The sequence below is a fragment of the Magnolia sinica genome, chromosome 4, assembly GCF_029962835.1.
Source record: "Magnolia sinica isolate HGM2019 chromosome 4, MsV1, whole genome shotgun sequence".
Taxonomy (NCBI): Eukaryota; Viridiplantae; Streptophyta; class Magnoliopsida; order Magnoliales; family Magnoliaceae; genus Magnolia; species Magnolia sinica.
Genome location: NC_080576.1, coordinates 50,842,945 through 50,853,290, shown reverse-complemented (window position 1 = coordinate 50,853,290; position 10,346 = coordinate 50,842,945). Strand labels below are relative to the sequence as shown.

General features: G+C 38.9%; 2 long non-coding RNA genes across 2 annotated transcripts; both read right to left on the bottom strand.

The window, feature by feature from the left end:
- Nucleotides 1-1,445: 1,445 nt before the first annotated feature.
- LOC131244490 (uncharacterized) lies at nt 1,446-2,402 on the bottom strand. The gene is made up of 3 exons (XR_009170324.1): nt 2,067-2,402; nt 1,846-1,935; nt 1,446-1,572 (listed from the first exon to the last, which is right to left on the bottom strand). It is a non-coding gene; the product is annotated as an uncharacterized LOC131244490 (long non-coding RNA).
- A 2,907-nt stretch (nt 2,403-5,309) lies between these two features.
- Nucleotides 5,310-9,825, bottom strand: LOC131244489 (uncharacterized). Its single transcript, XR_009170323.1, has 2 exons — nt 9,771-9,825; nt 5,310-5,564 (listed from the first exon to the last, which is right to left on the bottom strand). It is a non-coding gene; the product is annotated as an uncharacterized LOC131244489 (long non-coding RNA).
- Between the last annotated feature and the right edge of the window lie 521 nt (nt 9,826-10,346).

Here is a 10,346-nt window from a genome sequence, read left to right as displayed (position 1 = left end):
TGTTTTCTTTTCTCTTGCTGATATTATTGATTTTTGTGAATTCTCATAAAGAAGAAAAGATTAAAAAAGAAGAAGAAGATAAATGTGAGGGGTGTATGACAATCCTAACCCTCAATTGATGGCCTTCAAATAGTGTAATCATGTATAATCATGGATAAAAAATATTAAAATAAAAGGCTAAAATATTAATTTTATTGATTTATAATATAAGCTTAGCACAATCAACAAAGAAACATAAATAAGTAGAGGAATTATTAAAAGATAAATACATGCAAATGCCTGCAAGGACAAACTCGAGATTTGAGCTGTGAATCAGGTTGGATCCATTTGTGAAGATCACCAGGGAAAAAAGTTAGGTAGGTTCATTCATCTGGCAGCCATATGCACAAAAACTGTTATCTGTTTAAAATAATCAGCAATCTTACATGTGTGGCCCATCTAATGAATGGATCAGCCTAATGCTCTTACCTTTTTGTATAGCTATGAAGTCTCCATATGCATTTGTGCTGCATTTAAATGTTTGTGTGGACTGTGGAGAGGTATTAGGTCTCTGATTCAAGCCCAACTTACCTATTCAAAAACTTTTTGCCGATTTGGATTTTTCATGGAACTCTGTCAGCACCTCATATCCCTGTTTGGCAGCAACAACCATGTTAAATTTGTTTCACAGTTGTTCTCTTAAAGGAAAAGAAAAGAAAAGAAAAAAATGTGTGACTTGTTACTATCGTTGAAATGTTTACAAACATCAGGGTGCATTACCTATAATGGACATGGGATGAAGGAGTTCGTTCATCAAAGGACTTCGGATTATCTTAGTCAGGAGGGCTGGCATGTGCATGAGATGACGGTAGGCAAACACTTGGTAAGAGTCATTTCCATTTTGTTAGTGGCCTTTTCTCTTTGAAACATTTTTGTTGAGTTTTTAGAATTCCAGTTTAATTTCTGTTGAGTTTTTAGAATTCTAGTTTAATTTCTGTTGAGTTCGATGCCTAAAAAAAAATTCAATTTTTAGAGAAGAATTCTCATTTGATCACTCAATTACCATACAGTTATAATGATACCAAGACTATCGAACACTGCTATTGTCCGTATCTAGCATAAGAGGAACATCACAAACTGGTGGATATTTGATCACTCAATTACCATAACAGCCAATATTTTGTACTATGTTTGGATAGTGTGCTTCCAATTATATAAATGAATAACTGCAGATCACATTTAAAAAAAGAAAAAAAAAAAAGAAAAAGTCAAAGGATAAGATCAATTTTTTATCATGCTCGTTTCAGCGTCCCATGGATGACAATAAAATCTCCAATTGAAATTTCAAGTCCCTTGTGCAACTTTAACCAAATGGTGTTTAACAGCCCTACGACAGTTAACATGTGATGAAATTCAAGTACTTGAGAGCTCTACGAATAAAAGCTTGAAGTGTTTACAGTGGGAGAGATTGAGAATTCTCACTATTTCTTAGAAACTATAGAGACATCAAACCTCTGAACTACAATTTGGTTTTTTTTTTTCCCTAAAGAACATGGTACTCATCTTTCTTTGGCTAGTTTCTGCATCTTTAGCCTACCAAAAGCAGTAAGCAGGAGAGTTGGAAATGAAGTAGGAAACAGGAAAAGATATTAATGACCTTGGAGAAATCACAGTGGTTTGAAACAAGAGTGGCATCATCCCAAGTAGAAAATCTGTGCAATTATATTCCATAATGAAATGGAAAGCTAAGATGCTACACCTTAAAATCATAATTGCAATTTGAAATTTTGAGTAAATCTAATTATTGAAAATAAATCAAATAAGACAGAGATTCCTATATAGAAATTAAGAGAGGAGAAACAGAACCTGAGATTCAAATCTTATCTTGCTAATGCACCAGGCTTCACCTTCTCTCTCAGGAACTGCCGTATATGTTCACGTTTCCAGTTGTCAATTCTGCAAAATCAAATAGAGAAACCCTCAGTGCACAGAAAATAGCCTCAAGTTGGAAATCACAGCAAGAAAATGCATCTACAGAAGATCCAGTGTAGAAAATAAAAAAATTAGGGCAGAGATAGGAAAATCACCTACTTATGATGGAATCGAAAGAAGATCGTGATCTCACAGAAAGCGAGCGAAAGAGAGCTAGGGTTTTTTTTTTTTTTACCAACTCCTCCGATCTCTGCCGTGGAGATGAAGGAACACTTGAAACTTCAAAGAGTGAGAGGAGAGCGAGCGAAGTGGGAGAGGGAGAGGCAGAGGGAGAGGGAGAGCGTACAAGAGGGAGAGGACTGGAGAGGTAGAGAGAAGGAGGGAGATAGAGAGGGAGAGCACGCGAGAGTGAGAGGGAGAGGGAGAGAGAGAGAGGGAGAAGGAGAGCGTGCAATAGGGAGAGGGAGAGGGAAGGAGAGCGAGAGGCAGTGGAGAGGGAGAGGCAGAGAGAGGGAGATACAGTGCAAATAGATAGGCTTTATGGTTTTTTTAATAGAAAGGGACCCTTTACCCACAGTCGTTAAAACGAGCTGCGGGCAAAGGATAAGCCCATCAGTCGGCTGAGCCCTATTTTGTTGTAGTGTTGAGGGGTCAGACCAAGTTTTATATACATCCAAATTTCAGGTGGACCTAACAAGTGATTTTACATGCTCGAGCTTCGAGTTGTACAAATGGTTCAAGGAGATCAAAGTTACATGGGTCCTAAAGTGATGTATTTATTATACCTACACCGGTCATCTATTTTTAGAGATCATTTTAGAATATTATCAAAAAATGAATCATAACCAAAGATTATTTGGACCACACCTCAATTAGTAGTGAGGATAATGATTTCACAGTTAAACCATTCATAGGGCCCACCATAATGTTTATTTTCCATTCAATCTATTCATAAGGTCACAAAGACTTGAATTAAGGGGAAATACAAATTTCATATTGGTCCAAAACTTCTGACCCAAAAAGGGTTTCAATGGTAGATGTTTAATCCTTGCTGCTTTTGTAGTGTGGCCCACTTGATAGTTAGATCTATCTTATTTTTCTTCTCAAACCTTAAGACAAGCTCACCAAATGGATGGATGGTTTAGATATAACATAGACCACATGATCAGGCCCATGAAAATTGTTGATTTACTCAGCTTCATAAATTTATTTTTATTTTTATCTTTTGATGGTGAGGGCCACCTAAGTTTCGTGTAAGGCTGAAATTTGAGGGTGACCCATTTTTAAAGGGGACCCATCAAATGCACGGTGTAGATGCTCGACATGCATCATGGTGGACCAGTGGTGGGACCCACTATCCCTACCCATTCCAATAAGCAGCAGCCACTGCAGCGTCCCTGGATGCTCGTATGTCAGCAGCAAGGGGCTGACGCCCCTTGCATATATGTATTTTAAAAAAAAAAATTTGTTTTGTTGTGGTTTTTCATAAGTGGGGCCCACATAAAGACAATTCAACCCATCTGTTGCATTCTCTGGCTCGTGACAGATCAAACGAGTCCAATATTCAGTATATTTTGGTGTACTGCGGGCCCTAAAAGTTTATCACTATTAAAATATATATTTTTATGTTGTGGCCTACTAGAGATTTAGATTGGCTTTAGTTTTCGGCTCAACGCATAAAATAACGTAGAAAATAGGTTGGATGGTGTGGATTAGATACATACATTAAGGGTGGGGCCTGTTGTATGCCCACAGTCTTGCCCTCTCTTGGTCTCACGTAGCAGGGATGCCGTTGCTGCAACGTCCCCTGGACGATGGTAGCAATCAGCATCCAACACCTTTAAAAAAAAAATAAATTTGTTTTGTGCACGTGTGCATGGGTGGGTGTGTGTGAGAGTTTGGTCAGCCCAATGGGTTATGCTTGAACGGTTGGATGACTATAAAGATCATAATGGGGCCATGCTTTGTTGACCAAGCTGATATTTATGTTTTCTCTTCATCCACATCCTTATGACCATATACCCCTGTATGATGGTTAGTTTTCATCACGGTGGGCCCATGGCTAGTGGGTCCCACACAAGCTTTAGATCAAGCTAATATTTGTTTCATCCCATCATCTATAAGTGTATAACCATATATCACAATGGGCCCTACCATCAATGAGTCCTACATCATCATTATCATTATCATCACATCATCACCACAATTAATCATCCGAATAATCAAGAAAGAAAACAAACCATAAGAGTGTAGGGGGTGTACTCACCTTAATGAATTAGATGGATGGTTAATATGGATGGAAGGGATGGAATTGATGGTTGAGATGGATGGAAGGGATGGGATTGATGGTTGAGATGGATGGAAGGGATGAGATTGATGGAGTTGATGGCCCACCAAGATCACTCCTCTCTCTCTCTCTCATGTGTAGAAAAAAATGGTGAAATGCTAAGGGATGGAGGTGTATTTATAGAGAAATGGATAAACTTTTGGTTAAGTTAGGCTAATGTGATTAATATTAGCTTAAGATAGGATTATGATAATTAATTTATGATTTGTAATTAATGGTGGGTTAAAGAGACATGAGATGGCATGGTGTGATGATGTCATACATGAGGTGTGGCATGGAGGAGAGTTGACTTGAGGTGTACATGAGAGATGGGAGGTATGGGTGTGTGACATCACACACATGGGTAGAGATTCTCTCACCCATGTGTGGCATGTGCATGTGTGTATGACATGTGTTGTGCACATGTGTGGAGTGGAGTACATGGCGCCTTGCACACATGATACACTAATTATTCTTCACGGCGTATCTCACAAACGGAGTTCGTATAGATGCACGGGTTGTACCTCCACGATCGTGGCGACAGGGCAGTCAATATAAGATAGGTTTTGAGGTCTCGAGGTCCCGGTCAGTTGGGTGTGTACTATGAACGGCCAGTCCAGCTAAGGGCATCGATCATCGTGTACAAATGCATAGAAAACGGTACGGAATGGACGAGGTGTTACACTAAAGTTTGAAGTACCTATGTCCTCAAGTTGTCCTTAGTTCAGATGGAATTTCATCTGCAATCCAAATCACTTATAAGGGAACCTAAGTTTGGGTCTCTACATCCTCAATGATCTTCTCAATCTAAGGGAATTTCACCTAATGTTCAGATTCCTAATAAAAAACATCCTAATTTGAGACATTTAAGGTTTCTATAAGATCATTTCTCAAGGTCAAGTTTGTCCAAACTATGCTCTGATACCAACAGTAACGCCTTGACTCTTCAGGACCTGAGTACACGACTCGTTTCCCAAAAACCCAAGTGTTAACCTTAAAGGATAATTAAAGTCGAGTATATATTTTTCTTTTATCAGAGTCAGAGTAAGCAGATGAGCGTAGAATGGACAAGTAAGCATAAAGGGGAATTTCAAATTTCATTTAGAATATACAAGTGGTTGCCCAGAATGACATATACAAACCAATGTCTCCATTCTTACAAATACAAAATCAAATAACATTACATGTAAAATAAAGTAAATTTGCAACAATCTTGAGCTGTGAAATCCTGTAGCATCCCTTAGCAAATATAATCATGCACCCTTATCAACCATAGCCTGCTCCTCACTAATATGAATGTGAACATCATCAGGGCCACCTGTGCTACCTATATGGTTATATATTTGATGGATGAGTGGCCAACTCAGTGTGAACTCCCCTCAAGATTACACGCCGCCACATTAGGTAAGAAATATTATAAAACATCCAGACAACTAAAACAGAGTAAATGCAATCTTATTAGATGCATGGATGCATGAATGCAATCATTGAACCTGGGAAACATCATCCAATCAGGTCACCCATGCAATCATCGACCCGGGTAAAACATCCAGATGGTCTGTGCCCCGAGTAAAATATCCGGATAGGCATATGATTGGTCATCAGCACAATATTTAGCGTAATCACAGGGCATGATGATCCGAGTCATCTTTATAAATCGAATGACTGGTCATTAGTGCAACATTCAGCGTAATTGCGGGGCATAATGATCCAAGTCATCGTAAATATGTCATGTATGGATGATTAGCCAAGTCATTATTAGTCCATTTACAACCAACCAATTTAAATAAGCTCAAAGGTCAATACGAGAAGCGTGTAGCCCAGCGTGGGCTAACAGCTCGGACATAGGTCCCATACCACCATCCTTGGCTCATGAGACTACCACCTTAGGATGTTTAATGGTACCCCGTCGACTAATGGCCAATCATATTACAATATACGGGGCTTACTATTGCATGGTTGCACTATATAAAATATCGAACCCACCTATGGCAAATACCAAAAAAAACCACGTAGGGCGAGCATCAAAATATGCCACGTAGGACCAATATCAAAACCATACGATAAAGACCATCCTTAAAAACCATCGGGCATAACAACCCTGGATGGTAGGCCCACATCGATGATCCATCTAGACCACCACTCAATAACCACCAAGTCAAAGGTCCATTACGATCACAACTAGTCAAGTTACATGTAACGCCCTGAAATTCAGGGGTCGAATATAACTCAGCTCCCAAGTTCCAAAACATCACTTATGCAACATATTTAATGATGGATGTATGTTGTTTGTATTAGTACATAAAACATGGAATAGATTAAGCCAAATAGCAAATATAATTCAGGGATAAGAGAAGAAAGCAAGCGGAAGACTTATAGAAATATATGTGTACAAGTGCAAATCCCTGAAGTACATATACATACCAGGTCGTTCTGACAAGTGTTACTATCAAAATTACAAGTATTAGATTACATCATTTAATTTTCCAAAAGAAATCCCAGCATCCCACGCATCAGAACAAGGCTCACTAGAACCCGTCTGAAAACTGCATAAAAGAGAAAGCAGCCTCATCATCATCCATCTCCCGCTCTGCCTCAGAAGTCGCATCCACATCTGCAACATTAGAACCTAAGACAGAGTCTGGTGGGTGTTTAACACCGCCCCAGAACGTGGGAGTGAGTGATCAACTCAGTGGAACAATAAAGCACAGGTTAACATGTTATCAGTTCAATCAAGCAGTAATGATAAAGCAGAATAGTTAAACATGTCCTAAGTACTCTTGTTAATGCAAGAATGCATGCAGAATGATACGTGCCCTCACATGTATACCCTCAGCGTCTTTATCTTACGTTACGCATGACACCACCTCAAAGTGTGCTACATCTACAAAGCACATGCAAATGCGGTGCATGAACATGATTACTAAGTTGTTATTAGTCCTTTTCATATAGCAGGATTGGGAAGCTAAGATACCTTCCTCATATCACCATCCAAATAGTGATCCATTCTAGGGTCGTCAGTCCTAGACATCTCATACGATCATATGGTTTGAGGTCGTTGCAAAGGGCTCGTCACCAATCAATGCACACCTATCGCACCTTCATTACTACACTAAGGCTCGTCACCTCAATGCGGTATCCAGGTATGCTCGAAGTCACTACAAAGGGCTCGTCACCAATCAATGTAGGCCGATAGCACGAATATAGTGTCCCATACCACCATAATCGGCTCACGAGTTTAGTTGCTCACTGGTCACTACGGGGAAGCTCGTCACCCCAGCGTAGGCCGACAGCTCGACCACGGTGTCCCATACCACCATGTCCGGCTCATGAGTCTTAGCGGATTAAGGTACCATGGTTAATAGGATTTCATTGGTAAGTTCGGTACCCTAGATTCAAACAGTAGCGTCCATACATGATGAACATACATCGGACAATCGGGTTACATGACGAACTCGACTAGCATGAGCGCACATTGGGTTGAACGACATAGAGTGCGCAAACACTCTGTGTGGCCAAACCACTGCCGGCAACTCTAATACGACTCGGGTTCGTCTAATACGTCCTACGTGGCGAAAGCAACCTCAGCCACGATCTTAAGGCCAATTACCGATTTCCTGGACTAATGCATAGTCCCACACACATTACACTACAATAGATATTCATAACTGCAATTTAGAATAGTAATGGAACATCAACTCAAATCATGTAGTACGCAAGCATTTGAAGAATATCAGCTTAACATAAATGTAAGTATAAGTAATGCTTGAATTTAAACAAGGAATGTAACTTACATGAAGGAAATCATACACACTGGTGGGAGAGTTGAGAATCGCTTCTCAACGCCCATACTAGGTTGAAATATCACACTTTAGATCATTCAGACATTTCTACAAACACTTAGAATACATAAAACAGCAACATGACGTATGTTGAAAATACAAGCATTTGGACAATTCCTTTCACCAAGGAGTTGTCGCACATACATCTAGCATACATACATGACAAATAATCATGGCAAACACAGGTTCATATTTTATACGCATACGGTACTTTATACATACACATAGAATACACAAATCTCAATATAACACATGCATATCAGGAACGCAACATAAACGTAACATTTGGCATGTGAAATCTCATCCATAGCAAGAATAAACCATTAACTGGCATTGAAAGCCTTGAAAACCATAACCTATACACATAAATTCCGCACCTTAAGCCAGAAAAGAACACCGAACTGATTTCAGACAATATGTCTTCGTCAACGGCGACAAGATAACCTAAGACAAGAATAGAAATGAGATACAACAACACCAAGACTATTCTAAGCTCTAACACATATTAGGGTTAGGTTAACTTACCCAAAAATGAACTCAGAATCGTCAGAATAACGATTCAAAGTGAAGGTTCAAGGATGTAGAAGAATAGGAAAGAATCCAAGATGATTCACCAACTTCTCTCTCACTTTCTCTCTCTTTTCCTTTCTCTTTCTTAGGTAGGGTTAGGAAATTCGTATGGAAAAGAGAGCTAGGGTTTTAAGGACTATAAATAGGCCTATTATTGATGAAAATAACCCCAGGGCCAAGGTATACTTAGGGTATAACCAAAACCAACCTCTCACGATCCAACGAAGCACTTCCGGTGGGCCTATTACCACGAAACGTCGGACTTAAGCTCACTGACCATGGATCTAGGTCAAGCTGAGTTTTCGTACCAACTGGATCTTCAGATCAGCCATGGCGGACCACACTCAATTCAAAGGTCACAGAATCTATCAGGTCTACAAGCACAGGGACATGCCTGGGCCACCTTCCCTGATCAGAGGGTGAAATTGTGTTAGAATCCAATGGTCAGATTGCTTAAAATCGTCACGCAAGTGACACAACTCAGATTTCATAAAATCTTAATTAATTTCCAACCGTTCTCACACTCTTCACTCCGAACTCAAACAAATCGACCCAGAACATCATCTGGACTTGATTTTTAAGGTGATGGTCAAGTCCAACATGGTGATCGCAACAGCCTAAGATCATCGCTATCGGACTTTCGACGCGCGGTCCAGGTCCGATCCAGAACTTCCAAAAATTCTCAAGAACAACTGGATTTAGCGATGGATCCCAGATTTCAGAGTAACATAGCGCTAACTAATCCACAGGTTTTGAGTCATGCAGATCCAATTTAAAGTGATTGATGCAAATTTCACAAGCAATCGAGTATAGCGCTAATTACCCCAAAAACAACTACTAAGGAAAGATTAGTACAAAATTTCAGGGTCATTACGTTACATCTCAAGTATGGGTGTACATTCATATATGGGAATTTTCCACTAAAGTACCAGTTTAAGTTCCGTAAGCAATCCACAAGCATGAACAATTATACAGGATAATCATAAAGCATGTCATACAGCAATTCAATTTCCACTAGCTAACACATGTGATTATAAAGGGAGATATTAATTATAAGTTACAACAAGAACTATGACTTAAGCTAATGAGAAGATGGAAAGCTCAAGGGGAAGAATCATCACCTTATGTTTTGAATCGCCTTCTAGTGTCGCTAAGTGCTTGTACCCTTAGAATTGTAGCCTACCACAAATCATGAGCATGTACAATTAGGTCCAAGTTCTAATCACTACCTAGGGTTTAAGATCATAACCTAGGGTTTAGATTATTTATCTTAGGGTTTTAATGTAGAATTTAGGGTTTCAATGCTAGGGTTTAGCCTTAAACTTAGACTTTAGAATTTTAATCCTAAATTATTAATAATAATATTATCATTATTATTGTACAATGGATTGAGTAATATTCCTATTAGGAGTATTAATAATGATGGTTCGTTGATCCACATTTAGATGTACCACATTATCCAATATTCTTATACTGACCAACCATCCTCTAAATAATATGGGAAATAATAATGGAATATTTACCAGTGAAAATATAATAAGGGCTAATACTAATGATTATTTAAACAAGTCATGAATATTTTCTAATGCTAATATTAATTGTTATTATTAATGAATCCAAATATTAAGATCTATCATGATTTATGACACTTTACTATTAGGCCCAAAGCTCAACTTACTATTTGCATTTTAAGTATA